The sequence below is a fragment of the Alligator mississippiensis genome, chromosome 4 (assembly GCF_030867095.1).
Source record: "Alligator mississippiensis isolate rAllMis1 chromosome 4, rAllMis1, whole genome shotgun sequence".
Lineage (NCBI taxonomy): Eukaryota > Metazoa > Chordata > Crocodylia > Alligatoridae > Alligator > Alligator mississippiensis.
The window spans coordinates 176,538,711-176,557,936 of NC_081827.1; the positions used below are offsets into that span (position 1 = coordinate 176,538,711).

The 19,226-nt window shown below is 41.6% G+C and overlaps 1 protein-coding gene across 22 annotated transcripts in view; it reads left to right on the plus strand.

Moving 5' to 3' along the window:
- The window catches only part of MAP2 (microtubule associated protein 2), a 388,240-nt gene that overhangs the window by 225,553 nt on the left and 143,461 nt on the right, over positions 1-19,226 (plus strand). For all 22 annotated transcript variants that reach the window (XM_059727110.1, XM_019492133.2, XM_059727117.1 and 19 more), the window contains one exon: positions 4,783-4,855. The gene's annotated coding sequence lies outside the window, so the exon portion shown is untranslated. The remainder of the gene's footprint in view (positions 1-4,782; positions 4,856-19,226) is intronic.

Genomic DNA, 19,226 nt, shown 5'->3' on the forward strand with positions numbered 1-19,226 from the left:
GATTTAAGGAATGCTTTCAATGTTAACAGATATGGGCCATATGCAGACTCTCATATGGGTTAAACTGGTTCAAATCTCTAACACAACTGAAGTTCAATGTACATAAATCACTTTCAAAATGACCAAAACTAGTTTAAGATAAACCTGGTTGGATGTAGAATTAGACTTAACTGATTTAAGTTAAATCAGTTTATTGAACTTCTGTCCCAGTTCCCCTCCAGATTCAAGTTAACTCTCAGTTCCTCCCCCTGCCCCATCACCTGATGCTTTGCACCTTCACAGGGTCGGCAGGCTAGCCTTGGCCCAAGCTGTCTGCTCCAGCTGAGCAGGGAGGCTTGCTCTAGGGCCCCCCAGTTTCTGGACTGAGCCACTGTAGGCATGTAGCTACATATCTGGAATCAAAAGTGAATGTCTGTTCACTTGTTTATTGGTTCATTTTAGACTAATCTGTGAAGAATTAATCAACTCAGACTTAGACTTTTTGAATGTTGGTACTTAACCTTGCAGGCTAATGTTTATAAGGTATTGTTGGACAAATACTTAAAAATAATTGGTGGCAATCACTTTTTTTTTTTTTTTTTTTGGTTACTGGTATTGTTTAAACTCTGCAGGTGTAATATATAAAATGACAAGCCTCTTCATCAGAAAGGTTTGCGGTCTTAATTCAAAATCTGGAAAGCATCTTAGTGAAGAGTGAAAAGGTCCATCTTCTTAGAATAGCTTGCCCATAATAGGGTCTAAATCAAATAGAGAGTTCCATGATCAATGATAGCACACTGTGTTTCCAAGAGGAGAAAGGGAAATGGTGGACAGATTCTGAAGGCTTCATATTTTTTGGATACCAGCTAATTATAATGATTTTTTGTTTCCTACACCACAGTCTCTGTCTAAAACTGCAGGAAAGAATAGGGGCTCTTTTTATTGAATAAGTGCTTAAATTACAGGAAATAAATATAAAAGTTGTTAGTTTTATGAAATCTATTGATCATATTTTAATGTGTTATACACGTATGAAAAACGTTGAGAAGAAGAAGATCCAAGAAGAAGTTTTAAGCCTGATTTTCAAGTGCAAGATGGCCCTTTTACGTCACATTGATAGTAAACAGACAGCATCAAGTGGCTCACTGTAAAATAGCCTTCCTATAAATGAGAACCAGGCCCTTTATTTACATATTGTAACAGTAAATGTTATAGATCACAAAATGTTTTACAAAGGAAATAGGTATCTTTAACATTATGTTATGCATAGGGAAGCTGACACATAGAAAGGTCAAATTACTTGCCCAGTATCACCAGCAGACCCAGGAAAAGAACTCAGACATCCTGAGCATGTCCAGACAAGTGCTGATATGTGGTGCTGGAGACCCGTCTGTGGTGCCACATGCTGAACGTGCAAACATTTCCTGCGCTGCTCCTTTGGAGTGTAGGGGCATTTTTTGACCACGGGAGATGCCAGGGTTAGAAAAAAAAAAGTGGGGCATTGCCCCATTTTTTTGCAGCAGATTTTTTTTATACCAGGAGTTCCTGGTATCAAATGTTGGTGCCACATGCAGCATGGTGAATGGTTGCATGCATGCTGTATGTGGTTTGCAGCTCCTCAAACAGTTTTGAGTTGTGCTCCCTGAGTCCCAGTCTAGTGCTCTGTTCATGAGGCCAGGCTGACTCATATAAGCACAGTTAAAAGCCTGACAAAGGGTTTTTGAACCCGAAAGCTTGCTTAATAAATATTCTCCAACTATTTGGGTTGGTCTAATAAAAGATATCAAATTCACTCAAGGAACCTTGTCTGCCTATGATGCTTTTTACACACACAGAAATAACTTGCACCAAAACAAATCCTGTTCTGAGTACTAAAATGAAGTTATTATGCAAGTGATAAGTGTTCATACTATTTAAAATAAGTTTTCATTTTCAAGGTTGTGAGCAGATGCAGGTTATGAACTATGTAGAGCAAGTCCCCAGCTAGTTCAAATTATCATGACTACATTGGTGACTGTGACAAGGTGCATTTCTGAGGTTCTATTGCATTGTGCTTAAAAGCAAGAAATACAGCTTCTAAAGGAAGAGTAGGTGGAACTTACTTCTTAGAAACTTTCCAGCAACCCTTTTTAGGTTGGAAAATGCTGATTAGTGTAAACAAAGACTTCTTGTGGGAATTTGCAAGTTACAATGAATCTTCTACTAAGAAAGTTTTTCTCACCAAAACAAGAAAGTATGTGTGTGTGGCAGAGGAGGACCTAATTCTTAAGACCAGTTTAAAACATAGTGGGCACATCTACACAAAACTTTTTTTTTTACCGTGGAGCTGCCTAATTAGCTCTGCAATGGTCTCATCATCTACACATGCGGCCCTATTAGTCCACAGTAAACTAATTAACTCTGCCATAGGTAAATACAAGTATTATCCTATGGTGGTGTTATTTAGTGCATAGTAGTGCATGTGTAGTTGCTGGCAGGTCTGGCTAGGGCACACGGGTGCTTCAGCGCAGGTGCTGCCTCCCAGCTAGCCCTCACACTAAAGCACCCTTGTGCCCCAACCAGCCCCTTTGAAACATGTTGAGCTAAGTCAGAGCAGCCTCAGGCAGGCAATCTGACCCCCCAGTTTCCCTTCCAGCTGGGGCTGCTCTAACATGGCTCAACATGCCATGGTCCTGGGCGCATGTGTAAACACACTGTATGCTCCAGAGTTTATTGCATTGCATTAATTTCATGTGTAGATGAACCCAGTAAGATCAAGTTCAAGTCCTTTCTCTGGCTTATTTCACACTCTGAACTTGAATTTTATTTTCCACATTCCAGATGATGCCCTAACTTCTGGGCTGTTACATACTGGCTACTTGGTAGGGGTGTCTCTCATCTTATGCAGACATCTTTGAAAGGCTTTAGTTTCATTCCAGTTTACAAAGGGAACATTTTTGAAATCTCTAAAACTTTCCTGGCATAGAAAATCTGTTGCTCGCTTGGCTTTAGCCATAAGTTATAGCTTGACACATTTTGTACAGTTTAAGAACATTAAAGAGCACGTGTCCAACCCCAGCATTACTGAACAGCATGATAGTGCTGGCTTATTCATCCAGCAAATCACTGTACGTTTTACAGATTTTTCGATGCTTCTGTTTATATCCTTGTCTAAAATCTCTATCCACTGTAAACAACCTTCCCTATAGATATAGATTCCCCTCCCCCAGATCAGACCACATAGCATTATTTTGCACAGGCAACACATCAGAATGCCTGTCAGGGCTGTAAGTGCTGAATAGGCTCCACTGTCTCTAGCACATTGATCGTTCTGCTGAGCCAGAGCAAATTTAATTAGTTTATTTTAAAATTCCTCTGCATCCTGCGGGTGGGTAAAATCAATGCAGGCTGGAGCCTCATTTCTACACAGCTCATTTAATGTAACTAATTACTGCACAGAGGTGAATGGTGTGCTCTACCGAGGGTCTGTGCTATAGAATGGAGAAGTCACTTGATATTAATTCACTGTCAGAATTTTATGAAACCTTCCCCTTCAAGATGTAATATTTAGGAAGCAAAACCTGTCAAATGTTTCAGAACAAAGCTAAATACAAATTAAACAAATTGGTGAAAAACTGTAATTAACACAGCCTGTTGCCAATAACATGGAGCGCGTGTGCACACAAAGCCTACAATAAAGGTATATTATAAGGCTAAGTCAAGCACTTGAAAATTAGGAAATGCCTGAGTTGCGGTTACCTGTGCAACCTTCATTCAGGTGCTGGTGCATTTGTTTTTATAGTCCTTAATTACCTGATCACATATAATTTTATTTCTATTTTTTCATCATTTTTAACATGGTCCAACCAACATATATCTCTCTACTTTCATTCTTGGAAATGGCTGACATCTTTTGCTGAATCTTAAAAAAAGAAAGAAAGAAAGAATAACCTAAGACAGACATCTGGCCTGGAAGATTTGAATGTAAAAGGCTGAAATTGGGCAATATTTTAAGCAGTTGACATCTGGATTAATAATGGGAAGTGCTGGGAACTATAGGTATGGACACCTCTACCCATAATGTACTAAATAGGTTCTCAAATGTACATATGGCCGTTCAGTAGCTGACGCCACTGGTGAGCAGTGATAACTTTGGATCCCAGCTACCTGTTGTACTTTAAAAAATCTCCTTTCTGTCCTTTACTCAAAGATCTAGCTAAGAGAATAAGGGAAAGGTATCTATGAAAAAGGTGCACTTGTGGTCCTTTAAACCTGCTAATTGTCATGGGGCCAAAACATTTCTTCAAATAAGTAAAAGGGTGTTTGGGGAGTACTACAGATATTGTCATAACCTATTCATCTTAAGCTTGTTAATGGCTACCATTTTACGAGTGAGGAAGGAATAGTTTGAAGAAAAGATTTGAAATAGAGCTCTAGGGTCATATCTTCGGCTGCTGTGAACTGATGCCACCCCATTGCAGTCAATGAAGCTTTAGAGTTTTACCCCAGCTGAGGTGTGGTCCAGAACATCAGGAAGCTGCCCTCGACCTGTCCCCATTTGACAAAAGGCTTTGGTATCAGCTGGCTTGGCTTCAGACAGCTTCCAGGCTTCTGTATGAGGGCCAGCATGAAGACTGCTCCTTGTTGGCCCCCTGACGTCTACATTCAAAGGAGGTGGGCAGAGCAAAGGATCTGAGCTACTATGCCTCGATTGACCAGATTTAAAAAAAATATTAATGAGACCTGATCAGAGCTGATATGATGCATTTACACTAAATTCAAACTGAGCCAGAATTAAATATGTTTGTTTATATTTTTGTACAGGAGCCAGAGAGCCTTCCTGGTTCTTTAACAACTGGACACAGCAGCCTTGAACCTCTACCATCTGCTTAAAAAGGTAAGACTTTTTCACAGGGGGTCTCATGTTTTCACACAAAGGGTAGCTCAACTAAATGGGAGAATTCATGAAAGGAAGTATATTTCATTTTACTGAGCTCATGCCTTTATTCCCCATTCTTTAATTTTATTAAAAAACTTTATATCTTGTTGGTGGGAGCTATCATATCCACAGCAGTCTCAACATATGTCTTCCCTTAGGTTAACAACAACCATATGCATAGCTCTTCTGGAAAAGACATGAGACTGGTTTATTAATAAAGGGAGAGAATACAAAAGAGGTGATAGTGTTACTGTGAGAGGCGCTAATTTGACCCTATCTGGAATACCATAACCAGGAGTTCTGATGAGTCATGCCATTAGGAAGGATATTTGATGACTTGGAAAAGACAGGGTAAGGACAACTGTAACATTACCTGGTCTTCGAAATTTAAAATGATGAGACTAATTAAGAGATCTGGACTTCTCTTTGTCAGAAAAGAGGGAACTTTGAAGAAGTCTGGTTTTTAGAACTATGAAGAAGATTGATAAGCACAGTCTGTGCTTCCCATGTTCTGGGGATAAAACAGAGCTATTTGTTTTCCCGTGCTGCTGCCATATCTGATTATTCAGCACAGTTTAAATTACAGGCAAATGTAGTCCTTGCTTATGCTGGCAAATGAGTTCAGAATCCAAAGGGTAGAATATTAAACTTTTAGAACTAGTACATTTGCACTAAGTGGTTCCATGAGAAGGTGAATGCGGAGATCAAATCAGTTTCTCATTGAGACTGGTAGAGCAAAATCTGAGCATGTACTGCCTCACTCCTTGGGTACCTATGAAGAATGCTAAACAGGTTTGGGCAGCACTGGATACCCCTCTGCCAGTACTTCACATAGGTGTAAATGACTGCACCAATTACAGCTCAGTAGAGATTACCTTCATTGGCATTAATGCGGTTTTGCTAGTTTTCAGCAGTTTCCTCAACATAGTTCTTTTGTGAAATCAAATTTAAGAGATTGTTATAGTAATTAATAAAGAGGAAGTAATCAAGAAACTATCTACTAGATCACCAGGCAGCAAAGGCAGGTTTGGTTTTGATGAAACCCTCCAACTTGTGTTCTGGCTACAGTTTTGATTTTGCAAACCCAGGAGTGAATTTGGTTTTCAATTGGTGGACTACAGAATTACACAGTATTTACATCTTACAAGTTTTCCCTGATGACTTGTGACTAAAATAATGCCCCTCCACCTCCCTTAAAATAATCTGCGCCCTGTTTTTCAGGCTGCCAAGAGAATTAAAGATTAAAGAGTAAAAAATGCAAACATCAGCCAGCGCATTAGAAAAATGCAAGTATGGTGGTTGACACTGAAGAGAAAACACTTTAATTGCTTTAATAATATAAGACCAAAGGTCTCACTCACTTTCTCTCTCTTCCTTCTTCCATATATATGCATCTTGTAAAAAGAGACAAACACAAAACCAAACTCAGTTTGCAGAGCTATGTAGAAGAACATCCACAAAACTAGAAATTTTCAGAAATGCCAATGAGCAATCCATATCTGCATTTTTTTTCTGAAACACTCCTGTCCCTACAGGTTTTGAAATCAGGGACCAAACTTGGCCTATCTATGAAGGGTTGCATGAAGCTTCTGCATAAGTACCAGTCACACACACTGCACTCCCCATCCTTTCCTTCCGAGCATATGCCACATGAGACACACCATTAGGGGTCAAGGGAAGCCAGGACACTAGTCCCCACACTCTCCGCACCATCTGGCTTGAGTCACAGCTGCTGCCAGTGCTTCTTGTGGGTCAGTGCCAACATGTGCTTGCCAGGCACGATTTAGTCCTAAATAACATGTAACATTATTTTCGCAAGAGCGTTTGTTGCATCTCAGGGTATTTTTTGCTAATATGTGAAGGGACACAGTGTGCTACCCCTGAGAAACACAGTAATGAAAGTCCAGCCTAGCAGGATGAATGTATCCTCTGGATTCTAAGCCACCACAGGGCAGAAGCTGCCACCAGCTTATGCCTTAGCTTAGTTCAGTCCCTACCAAGGCTGCCAGTGGGAAACTGAGCAGTGCAGAATCTTCATCAGACTGGGTCTGTGCCAGCATCTGCTGGAGTGGTAAGTGTGCAAGGCTGCTGGCAGTGGTCCTGAATTACTGCAGCAATTTTCCTGTGGACTCTGCAACTCCAGTGTGGCATCGGTACACAAGGATGAAGGCCAGAATTAGCTAGTAAGACTTTAAGTAAAGAATAGGTGGGTGCATGGTCCATATCCTTTGCTTGTTACTTGCAGTCCACCAGAGATAAAATATACCTCCATAATGTATCATTTATGCATGCATTGTCTCGCATACATATAAATATGAAGATGGCTCTTCATGTCCTGCCTCTAAATGATCAAACTAAATTTCTGCTCTGAAATTTAGAAAATAGGTACTTTGAGAATTTCATTGTGTTTTTACTGAATGTAGTGCCAGAGCAGGCAGCAATTTTAGTAGTACACAATTTCTTTTAAGAATTTTATGAAACTCTAGCACTTTTTGCTAGATCTAGTTCACTGAACTAGGGTTAAAGAGAAAGTAATGCTGCTGTGCCATTTTTACAGCTAAGAATTTAGCCAGTGTGAGTTATAAAATAATCAGACCATTTTCATCCCTGAGCCTCCTTTTTTCTTTATACTTGAAAGTGTACAGTGTCTTAGTATGCTTTTATTCTTGTAGCAGCTATTATAGTCCTGATAATGGACACGGTATCCTACATGGCCTACGGGGAATAGTTATGGTAAAGAAGCTTAAAAGCCAAAGAAAAGAAGAAATCTATTTGTATATTTTACAAAGATGGCCCCTGGGTGGGCATGTCAGGTATCAGCAGAAAGGGGGGAAACATAGCAAAAGCAGAAACAACTATGTGTCTTTAAGCACCCACTTTTCAGCATGGAGACTCTATAGCAACATTCCAGAAAATGAGGAGCAAGGCTTTCCTCAAACCAAGGATGGAAAATTTTGAGGTATAAATCAACGTATTTACCTAGAATCCAAACTAGGTACACAGCTGCACAAAGTTTTTTTCAAAATAACAGGATGAATTATAAAACCTTCCAAAGCTATGTCAGGTTGACATTGCTATTGTCTTTGGTTAGTATTTTAGATTGGTTTATTTATTGCCTACACTTGCATATCTTTTGTTCTTGTAGGTCTAATACTCAGCAAGTCAGAAAAACTGACAGAAAGATATTTAGCAAACATATTCTGAATTACAGGCTCAGGAACTACACATTTCAGTAAGGAATCCTAAGGAGCATATTTTGTTTGCATTAGATCACACAATAAAGAATTTGGACATGGATCTTGCTTTTTATGCTTTCTGTAAGGGCTCAGGTGCATGCATTTATACCTTTTTGTATCAATAATACATAGCTTTTATTACAGACTTAGAGTTTCTCTTGGCATCTGATTGGAAATGATGATGATTATATAGAAAGGAATTGGTTTCTAATGATTTAGGCCCCTTCTGGGACGTCAGTGAAGTGGTGCTGATTCTCACCAGTTAAGGACTTGGGCCCTAGTATTTACAAATAAAAGTTTTTTTGATTTATATATAGAAAGACTCTCCAAGATCTATCTCAGTGTGCCTTAGTTTGTAAACATCAACATTTGGTATCACCTACTATATCATGGAGGATGGGGAAGAAGGGGCATATGAGAGAAGGAAAAGTTATGAGACAACAGACTATAAAAGTATGGTATACAAATGTTGAGGGGGCTGGGGCACATGACTTATGAGGAGAGGCTGAGGGAACTGGGCTTATTTAGTCTAGAGAAGAGAAGACTGAGAAGGGAATTAATAGCAGCCCTTAACTACCCAAAGTGGGGTTTGAAAGAGGATGGAGCTAGACTGTTCTCAGTGGTGGCAGATGACAGAACAAGGAGCAATGGTCTCAAGTTGCAGCAAGGGAAGTTTAGGTTTGATATTAAGAAGAATTTTCTCACTAGGAGGGTAGTAAAACACTTGAACAGGCATGAACGACGTGTGCCCTCAGAGGCTGGGGGGGCACAGTGACTGCCTGCAGGCAGCAGTGGCGGTGGCAGGGGTGTGGCAACAGCGAGCGGGAGCTCCCGCAGGCAGCCACAGCAGTATCAGTGGTGGGGCAGGCGGAGCAGGGAGCTCCTGCAGGCGGCTGCAGCAGTGTTGGCAGTGGGAGGGGGTGGCAAGTGCCACCCGGTGGTCAGCGACCGCCTGCAGATGTTGCTAGCGGTGGCAGCCAGCGGCAGTCAGTGACCACCTGCAGATGCCGCTGGCGGTGTTGGTGGTGAGGGAGGGAGTGGCAAGCGGCAACCACCCGCAGGCACTGCTGGTAGCATTGGCAGCACTTCTTTCAGAGGGTGCACTGCCAATCTCACGGGGTGCACGTGCACCTGCATGCACCCCCTGTACATCACCAATGGGAACATGTTACCCAGAGAGGTGGAATCATCATCCTTGGAGGTTTTTAGGACCTGGCTGGACAAAGCCTTGGCTGGGATGAACTAGTTGGGGATGGTCCTGCTTTGAGCAGGAGGTTGGACTACATGACATCCTGAGGTCCTTTCCAACACTAATTTTCTATGATTCTTATTGTTAATTTGGTGTTGTCAGTTCTTTGTGCTGATCCCATGTTTCCTCAGTCCATCCTGAGACAGGCAAAAGGTAGCAGTGCACATTTGGCAGGTGGAAATTTAGGACTAGAAGGGATCTCCTGAGTCACTAGATCCAGTCCCTTGCTACTTCAGACCACCATACCATGTAATAACCTTTGAGAAATTTTCAAGCACCATTCTAAAAGCAGTTAGGTTTTTTTGGTTTGGCTTTGGTTTGGCTGGGGGGTGGGGGTGGTGTGTGTATGGGGGGGGGGGGTTTGGTCTTTTTGTTTGGCGGGTTTTTGCCTCTGCTAGTTCTGTTGGATGACTGTTCCAAAATCTTGCTTCTGTGATGGTTAGAAACCTTCCCCTTATTTCCAGCTGGTACGGTTTATACCTGTCAGGCAAAATAAGTAAAGCTGTTTTAGTTTCCTTTCATATCTATCACTTTCCATTCCCCTGATATCTTAGTAGCCCTTCTTTGTACCTGTTCCAGCTTGAATTTATTGTTCTTGAACACAAGGGACCAGAACTGTACCTGGTGGGAGCATGTACATGAGACACTTACTGTGGGGTTACCTAATTAGCTCCACAGTAAAGCATCAGGATCTACATGTGCAGGGCTGTTAGGCTGGAGTAAATTAATTACCTCCATTGTAGGATAGTACTGCCCAACACAAGTACTATCCTACAGCGGAGTTATTTACTCCACCACAACATATGTGTAGATGTGACTAGGGCTGGCTGGGGCACAAGAGTGCTACAGTGCGGGGATACCTGCTGGCTAGCCCCACACTTTAGCACCCTCATGCCCCAGGCAGTCCCTCCATAGCACATTGAGCCAGGTCATAGCAACCATGGGCTCACAGGCTGGTCCCTGGGGCCCCCTGCCAGCCGGGGATGCTCCATTCCAGCTCCATGGGCTGCAGTCCTGGGCGCATGCTCAAACAGCTTGCCCAGGAGCAATAAACTCCAGTGCAAATTGCGCTGGAGTGTATTACTTCATGCTAATAGCACATATAGATGCACCCACTATTACCTGTTTATCAGTTAATCAGTCATCTGCCAGATTAGAAGAGGCGTTGCTCATAGTTGCTGATCAGTGGAAAGGAGGAGCAGTGCCTATGTCCTCTAATACTAATGATTAATAATAATAATGATGATGATAATAATAGTTCAGCTGAACAGGCTGAGTCACCATCATATTTTCAAAATTTGTTTACAGCTGGGAAGTAGAATTGTTTAGGCTGGAATTTTGCAGCTAGAGATGGTACCACCTGCTGCAAGCTTTTTAGTAAGCACCATAGCAGCTGTTAAAAAGATAGGGTGAGTGGGTAATTTTGTTTTCACTTAAGCCAGTATAAAGGGGAGGGGAATTTTCCCTTTATTTTTGGAACCATTTTTAGTAGGATGGTAGTGGCAATGCAAGATAGTGATTGCAGTTAACTTGGGCATGCCTGTAACGATAGATACTTTTGTCATATTTAGCAGCCAATATCAATATGTTCCATTACTGGACAGCATTATAGAGACAGAGGGTAGAGAAGCAGCAGAAGAAGAATTCTTTATCTCAGGATGCCTGATAAAGTCATTTCACCTGCAAGGAGGTTATATTGGAGCTGCAGAAAAATTAGAGAGGGTCCAGAAGTCAATGACCAAAATGATAAAGGGGTTGGAAGGCATGACATATGAGGAAAAGTGGAGAGAACTAGGAATGGTAAATTTGGCCCTATTTAAGTCAATGGGAGTTTTGCTATTGAGTTCAGAAAGGGCAGGATTCCACACAATTTTTTTTTTTAAACTATGTACTTTATGGGATCTTGCATCTTCAAGAGTGACAATCCTGGGTGCTACATGGCACAATCCATCCCTAAGCTCAAGGAGAATGGAAAGTATATATGGCGAACGAATGTTCACCTGCCACACACTTTCTTGCACCTTCCCCTGACACAAGTGATGTTTGCCAGTGTTGGAAACAGTGCAGTGGACCGCAGTGACCAGTGCTTGATCTACTCTGGGAGCTGCCCTCTTCTGGTATTCTTATCTACCAGGAAGCATCATCAGGTGGAAGGAAATTAATGTTATTTGGAAATAAAGTGGAAAAAAATATGGAAAATAAGTCACTTTATTACTAATTTTGAACTTTTAATGGCTTTTTGTGTTTTATATTAGAATATTCATTTCTTAAACCATAGCAAGAAATCCATTAATGGTAAACAGTTTGATGCTTGCATCTAAATCTTTTTCTGAACAATTATATTAACTATTATCCTAAAGAGATGGATAGTGGGAATAGTTTTGGGTATTCTAACATGAGAAGAGTTTATGAAAACAGATTCTATGATATTAAAGGGGAAAAATTATGAGAAGAACAGCTGTTTGAACCTTAATATTCTTTCCAGCATAGCTCACAAAATGAAGCCCCGCAGAATCATGACAAGCAGTCATTATAGATGATTTTTTTCTTGTCTTTTTCTTCTAGCTGATCTTCTCTTACTCCCATAGTCTTACCCTCTTCTTTTAAATGACTAACTACACCATTTCCTGGGGGAAAATGTTTATTTTTACAAATATTTTTGACATCAGTTTGTTCATTTGAAAAATTTATAACACAAAAGAATAGGCTGCCTTTTTTGTCAGGTATAATAATTACTAAAACAAAACAGATACAAGTTTATTAAGCTGATTATGGTAAATTAGCTGCTGTGAACAATAACTTTTTACTATACCCTCTTTATTATTTTATTATGGAAGTTGCTTTTAGCTGCTCTCATCAACCTAACATCTCAGGTGGCTTTCTGCTAAATTTATAAACACAGAAGAAAAAGATGCTCCCTATTTCAGAGTGCTTTCTATCATAATGTATGACAAATTATGGTTATAAGCCTACAGGTAAGATCCTGTGAAGAGAGATTGAGGGAATTGGATCTCTTCAGTCTTTGCAAAGGAAGGCTGAGAGGGAAACTTGTGGCCATCTACAAATTCATCAGGGGGGGCCAGCAAGGAATAAGGGATACTGTTTACCAGGGCGCCCCTCGGGGTTACTAGGAACAACGGCCATAAACTGATGGAAAGCAGATTTAGATTAGACATTAGGAAAAATTTCTTTACGGTGAGGATTACCAAAATCTAGAATGGGTTTTCCAAGGGAGGTGGTGCTCTCCCCTACCTTGGAGGTCTTTAAGAGGAGACTAGACAAGCACCTAGCTGGGGTCATCTGACCCCCGCACTCTTTCCTGCCCAGGGCAGGGGGTCGGACTTGATGATCTGTGGAGGTGCCTTCCGACTTTATAAATCTATGAAATCTATGAAAAGAGCACAGGTGAATACAGACAAACAGACAAGGGAGCACAACAAAATGATGACACAGAATTGTTCATTGGGGTACCACAGTAACACAGAGTATCAGTTGTCTATTGGCTGTCAAGTTTTAGTAACACTGAGTCAGATTCTGCTATCTTTACTCATACTGAATTATACTTTACAAGAAGCGGCGGAAGTATTCATAAAACAAAGTGTTAATTATCATGAGTAAGGATATCTTGGCCATTCTTGATTATAGTCATGATTTAAAATCCGGTACATTATACAGTGATGTAATATATTGGGCCAACTTCATTTTTAGCACTGGCTTGAGCTGCACATGAATAACTACTATAGTGTAAAAGTTGACTGATTTAAAAATATGTTCAGTATTTGTGGGCAGACACTTTTGGACTCCTTATATGTGCAAAATCCTACGTATCTTAGAGTGTGAATCAAAGAAGAGTATCAAAGAAACTTGCATTAATAAAAGTAGTCTTACTGTGGTGATGAAACTTAAAACCTTTTATAGAACCATAGGGATAAGGTGACAACAGGGAGGATCGCACAGATACAACATAAGAGAATCAACCAATCTAGAGCAGGGGGTCAGCAATGTGTTGGAGCAGAGTCCGCTTTAGCCACGTGGTTAGCCTCAAGTGTGGGCTGCTTCCACCCTGGTCCATGCTGCTGCTACCACCACTGTAATTGCAGTAGTTGTTCCTCACCACCATTGCTTCTTCTTGCCACCCAGCTCCTGCATGGGAACCACCCCCGCCAGTCCAAAATGCTGCCAAAAGTTCATGCCACCAAAATGCCACTGAAACCCCTAGCCCCGTGGGCCAGATAAAATGGCTCCATGAGCCAGATCCAGCCCATGGGCCATGGGTTGTTAATCCCCAGTTTAGAAGTACGACAGTGGGACTTGGTATAAGGAACATCAAGAATGCCCACAGGACTGAAATAAACATCATCATTATTCATTTACCATATTTACTTGAATACACGACAAGGTTTTTTCCCCTCAATTGGTATGGAGACCCCCCTTTCTGTTGTTTGTTAGCCATCTCCCTCCACACTTTGTTCACCTGTCCTTTTGTAAGGTCCCTCACTTGATGCCATCCTGTCTCTTTTTGTCTCTCAACTTTTGTCAGCTTCTTGTGATCTTTCAGGACCTGCAGCCCCACCTCTCCTATTTTGTACACCCTTATAAAACTTTCCATTCTTATGTAATGAATGGGAGGTTGCCACATCCATAGCTTTTTCCAAGCGTATCCATACATTCCCCATCTTCTCAAGATCGTACCTGCCAAAAATGGGCTAAAGCATGGTTTCCCTTCCCCCTCTGTTGCTGCTTTATATACGGCACTTAATGTAGTTTGTGTAAACAAACTACCCTATGTCCGGCATCCCCATCACCCTGTCTCTCTTGCTTTATACGATTCTATCCTGGCTAGCCTTTCTCTTTTGGCTTTCCAAAAGAACATATATATTTCCCTCTGTACTTTCACTAACTGCCACCATGATAGTGGAAACACAATTCTGGTGTACAAAAGGATCAGCAGTAGCACCACTTTAACTGCTGTCATTTTTCCAGCAAAGGACAGTGTCCTTCCTGTCTGCAATTATAATACTTGTCAAACCCTCGCTGTTACCTTTTCTCACACTTTATTTCCTTTCCCTTCTGCCTTAGGAATCCCTAAAACTTTGGTCTCTCCCTCCACTACTTGTAGTTCAAGCTTCTCTAGATCCCTCCAGATTCCCATTCCCATTATAGTTCTTTTCATTTTGTTTAAATTAGTCCCAGTTGCTTCACCACACACCATTGTATGTTGTAGTACCCTTTCAATTGATAATTTGTTTCCAACTACTACATTGATGTCATCCATATAGAGTGCACACTTTACCTCTCCCCTCCCACTATCATTATCCCACTTATGATTTTATTTTTCCTTATTCTTTGTACCAGCTGCTCCATTGCACATACAAACAATATTGGTGACTGTGGGCACCCTTGTCTTACCCCTGTTTGGATTTAAAGGCTCTGCTCAGATGTCCATTTATTAGCACTTGACTTTCTGCCTCTCTATATAACAGTCTTATCCATCCTACCAGTTTCTCTGGGAAACCCATGTTCCTTACTTAAAATATAAAATCATGATCCACTCTATCATATGCTTTCTCCAGATCCAAATTTGCTACTGCCATATTTAATTTTCTCCTCTGAACATGTGCCAGTGTATCCCTTATTAGCCAAATCAAGTCTGAAATCCTCCTGTCTGGGACTGCTCAGATTTAATCTTCACGTATTACTTTTTTTCAGGTTCTTCTGTATTCTCAAAGCCACCGTCTTTGCCATTAATTTGTAGTTTGTATTTAGTGGGGTAATTGGTCTCCAGTACTTCAGTAGCTTTTTCTCCCCTTTCTTGAATAATAATATTACTACTTTCTTTGTAAAGTCTTTCCCCACCTCTCCTTTTCCCACTATTTCTTCAAAAATCTCTACTATGTCTATCCTCACCCATGGCGAGAATGTCTCATACAGTTCCACGGCTAGTCCATCTGCTCTTGGAGATTTTCCTCTTTTACAAGTTTTTAAGCACTCCTGCACTTCCTTTAAACTGTTTTTTTCTTCTATCTTCTGTATTTCCTCTTCCTCTATTTTTTCTTCAGTCTCTTCCAGAAAAAACTTCATTTTCTTGATGTCTGTTTCCTTCTTCTGGTATAGTTCTTCATAGAATCTCCTCATCACTTTCAGCACATCCTCCTGCTTTTCCACTCAGGCTCCACCTTCTATCTGTACCGCTTTTAGCTCTCTTTTGGCCTTCTTCACTCTGACCAAAAGGTATCAGGATCATTCTTCATTTTCTTCCACCCACAGTGCTTGTGCTAAAAATATTTTCTCTTTTGTCTTACTGTTAAACCATCTTTCCAGCTCCTGCTTTGTCTCTTCCAGTTCCCCTCGTACCTGTCTTCCTTCTACAGCTTCCTTTAGCAGCTCCTGCATCTTTCTTTGTAGCTCTCTGTGTTCTTTAATTCTTCACCCCGCATTTCTTCAGCCTGTTTTCTTGAAAAATTCTCTTGTCCTCTTCTTCACCAATATCCACTATTCTTTGGTACTCTTAAAATATTTCTTCAAGTGTTTTTCACCCCTCATAGGGCGCATCCAGATGAGAGCGCAAATGCCTCTTACAGCATCTCAAACCCTTTTGAGATGCTGCAAGAGGCACATGTGGGAACAAAATAATGTTCCTTGCATTGCAAATTTGCAGCACGGGGGCAAAATTAGACCCCTGGATATCCAGGGGTCAAAAAATAACCTGGGTGAAAAAAATGAGGCAAGCCGGGAGTTAGTCCTCCAAGAGAGACACTGGTTTCTGGCCAAAGCATCTCTATGCTGCTTCTGCTGCCCCAGCACGTGGGGCCTGAACCCTTACCGTGCCGGGGCAAGCAGAAACGTAGCAAGGATCGGGACCTGGGAGCTGTCACAGGTAAGTAGGGACGTGGCCATGGGGAGTGGCAGGGGGGATATCGGGGGTATGGGGAGTGGCAGGGGGGATGTGTGGTATGTGGGTGGGTTTGCGGAGCTCGGGCTGCTGCATGCCTGCTCCCATGCCTGCTCCCTGTGGAGCCAGTGGCATCAGGCTGTGCCCCAGCTGCAGCCACAGCAGCAGTGATGCAGCACTGCAAGACTGGGCTTTATACATGCTGAACAAAGCCAGCCCAGGTCTCACAGCACCATATTGCTGCCGGCTTTGTACATGCTGAATGGAGCTGCTGGAGCAGCGGGTGTGTGGGGTGCAGGTGGGTTGGGTGTGCATGTGTTGGAACTTCCCCCCTGCCTGCTCTATCCCATGTGGTCCCCATCTCCACCTTTTCTCCAAGCATTTATACTCCCTCTTCTCTCATATACCACATTCTTGTAGGCAGATTATGTCTGCCCTGACTTGTTTTAATACTGGTTAAATCTTTTCCCATCTTGTCTTTGTGAAGACAATCCTGACATTAATTGATGCTATTATTGATGCAGCCGTGCTTGTTTTAACTGACTGTGCCTGTCCCGCTAAGGTTTGTCAGTGCTGCTGCCCACTGTAGTCGACTGTACCACCTCCCCAACTCCCATGTCAGGAAGCTGTCCACTTTCCTGCCCCTCACTGTCCTCTCTGGGCTGGAGCCCAGGGGCGTTAGTGGTGGAAAGCTGCTTTCCAGCTCTGACTCTGATTCTCCTCCCTATTTATCAGGTTTCTTTTTCCTGATTTTTAGCCCCTGTGTTTTCCACCTCCTCTCCCACTCCTCCCCGACTTTACTTGCATGGGCATTAGGACACCTGCAATATATGGGTGCCTGTACAAATGTGGGGATGCTGCTCCTGGTAAGTTACAGAGAGCTGTTAGCTAATGGAAGAAGACACATTACCAAAAAGTAACTTTCAGTCATCCAGCCAAGAGGTGACACAATCGTAATTTCAGGGTTCTATCGCTAACAAAGGGTAAAGCTCTTTAGATAAAGTACCTCAGAATTGCTAATGTCATTAATCTCCTGGAAGACCCCTGCCGAAGAAGAACAAGCCAAGCCAGCATCTCAAGGCAGAGGAGAAGAGGATTTTGGCTTTAATCATTATGGCTGCATGCATATGTCCAGGGGTAAAAAAAAAAGAAATGCGTAAAAAAAGCAGAGCGGCGCATGCGGGGGTAGCGTACACTGCTCAAAACCGGAGCTTGGCCAGCCAGAGCCATTCTCTGACCGCTGCAGCCCCAGAAGCCCCCCAGGACCTCAGGTAAGGCTGCTTGGGCCAATCCAGTGCTGGCCCCAACATCCCCTACCCCACCCGGGGTAATCTGTCACATTCCAGAGGGTGCAAGGTGTCTTGCTGCTAGTTGTCCCCGGGGAACCAAATGTCCACACTCATGTGGACACAACCTTTGAGGCTCTTAAAGACTGTAACATTCTCCTGACTATCAGTACCCTGTGTGGGCATGATCTAGAGCTCATTGAAATCAACAGAAAAAAATCTTATTGACTGGGACATATGGGGACATGGAAGTGGAAGGGGATGTCTTGGGTCATTGAGTGTTGTCCGCTGTTATCACACTTCATTGGGTATTGGATCACAATTTGATTAAGTTAGTAAAAGCCAATGCTGTCCTCTTACATTTGCATCAATCCTGGATGGGAGTTCTGCCTATCAGTAGCTGAATTGGGACTGTAGCATATTTGGCATGTAATAATCACGTACCAGAGCCTGAGCTGGTACAAACCAGTGAAATCCATTAACTTAGTTTAGACAGGTTATACGTGTTGAAAACCTGGCCCTAGAGTTTACTGTACTCTAAAATAATTGATTCTTGAAGTACTGAAAATGATTGCCCCTTACCAGATTACCTAATTTAAAAGGTCATAATTCAGAAGGTCATAATGGAATGTGTACGTTTAAAAAAGTTGCTTTCTATTAAATACAGTACTAACTATATTCTCAATTGCCAATGTAAAGTAAAATAAAAATAAAACACATCAAAATTTACAAATGGAATAGAAATCAAAATGCATCATACTTTTGATGCATCTCTTGGATCACAGAAAATATGCCTTTGCAGTTCTGACTGTCAGGGCTAAAAACACCATTAATATGAGAGTACATCTTTTGTTTCAAACCAGATCCTCCTAGCATGGAATAGAACATGCATGTCTGTGTATATACTACTTGAACGGAATATTGTGTGACAGAATTGGCTAAAAGCTGTTCTGTCAGCTAAATATTTTCCAAAATAAAGTATTCAGCAAAATAAATCTGTCTGAGTATCTCTACTGCCTGTTACTGCAGAATGCTGTGGAGCCTCTGAAAGTACTGCAATGCAGCAAGTGTACTACCACTGGCTTTTTCTTAAAGGTTAAAAGTGGATTTGTTCATTGTTGGGGTTTTTTTTCCTGCAACCACGCGGGTGGCATTTTAATCAAGTTCTCATGGTAACAAACAGAATTTAAAAGCATTAGAGCCAACAAAATTGATCTTGTATGTGTGCTTAAGGTGGGTGTTAAGGCATTACAACCACAGTGTTGGGTAGTTCAGTGTCTTTGGTGCAGAGATAATGAGAAAAGGAAAATGGGGTAAAGTGTTACTGAATACCAGATTTTTTTATGATCTTTCCACCAGGTCTTATTCTTATGCTTTATTAAAGAGGAAGTAATTAAAATAAAAAGAAGCTGTAATTAAAAGTAGTTTTATTTGCTTTTAAATGAATTTAGCACCCTAGTACATCACATCATGATCTTGAATTGCTAGCAAAGGCAGCTTTATTCAAAAGTATTTTTGTTTGCTGATTGAGAATATGACCATTTGTCAAAACAAGTATACAAACACCTGGAACTGAAGATCCCTATATGAGTCAAAGGTCTGCAAGTACACATTGGCCCCTTCAGCTGGTGTGGTTAAAGCATCCAGTCTGTAGCTGACAGCATAA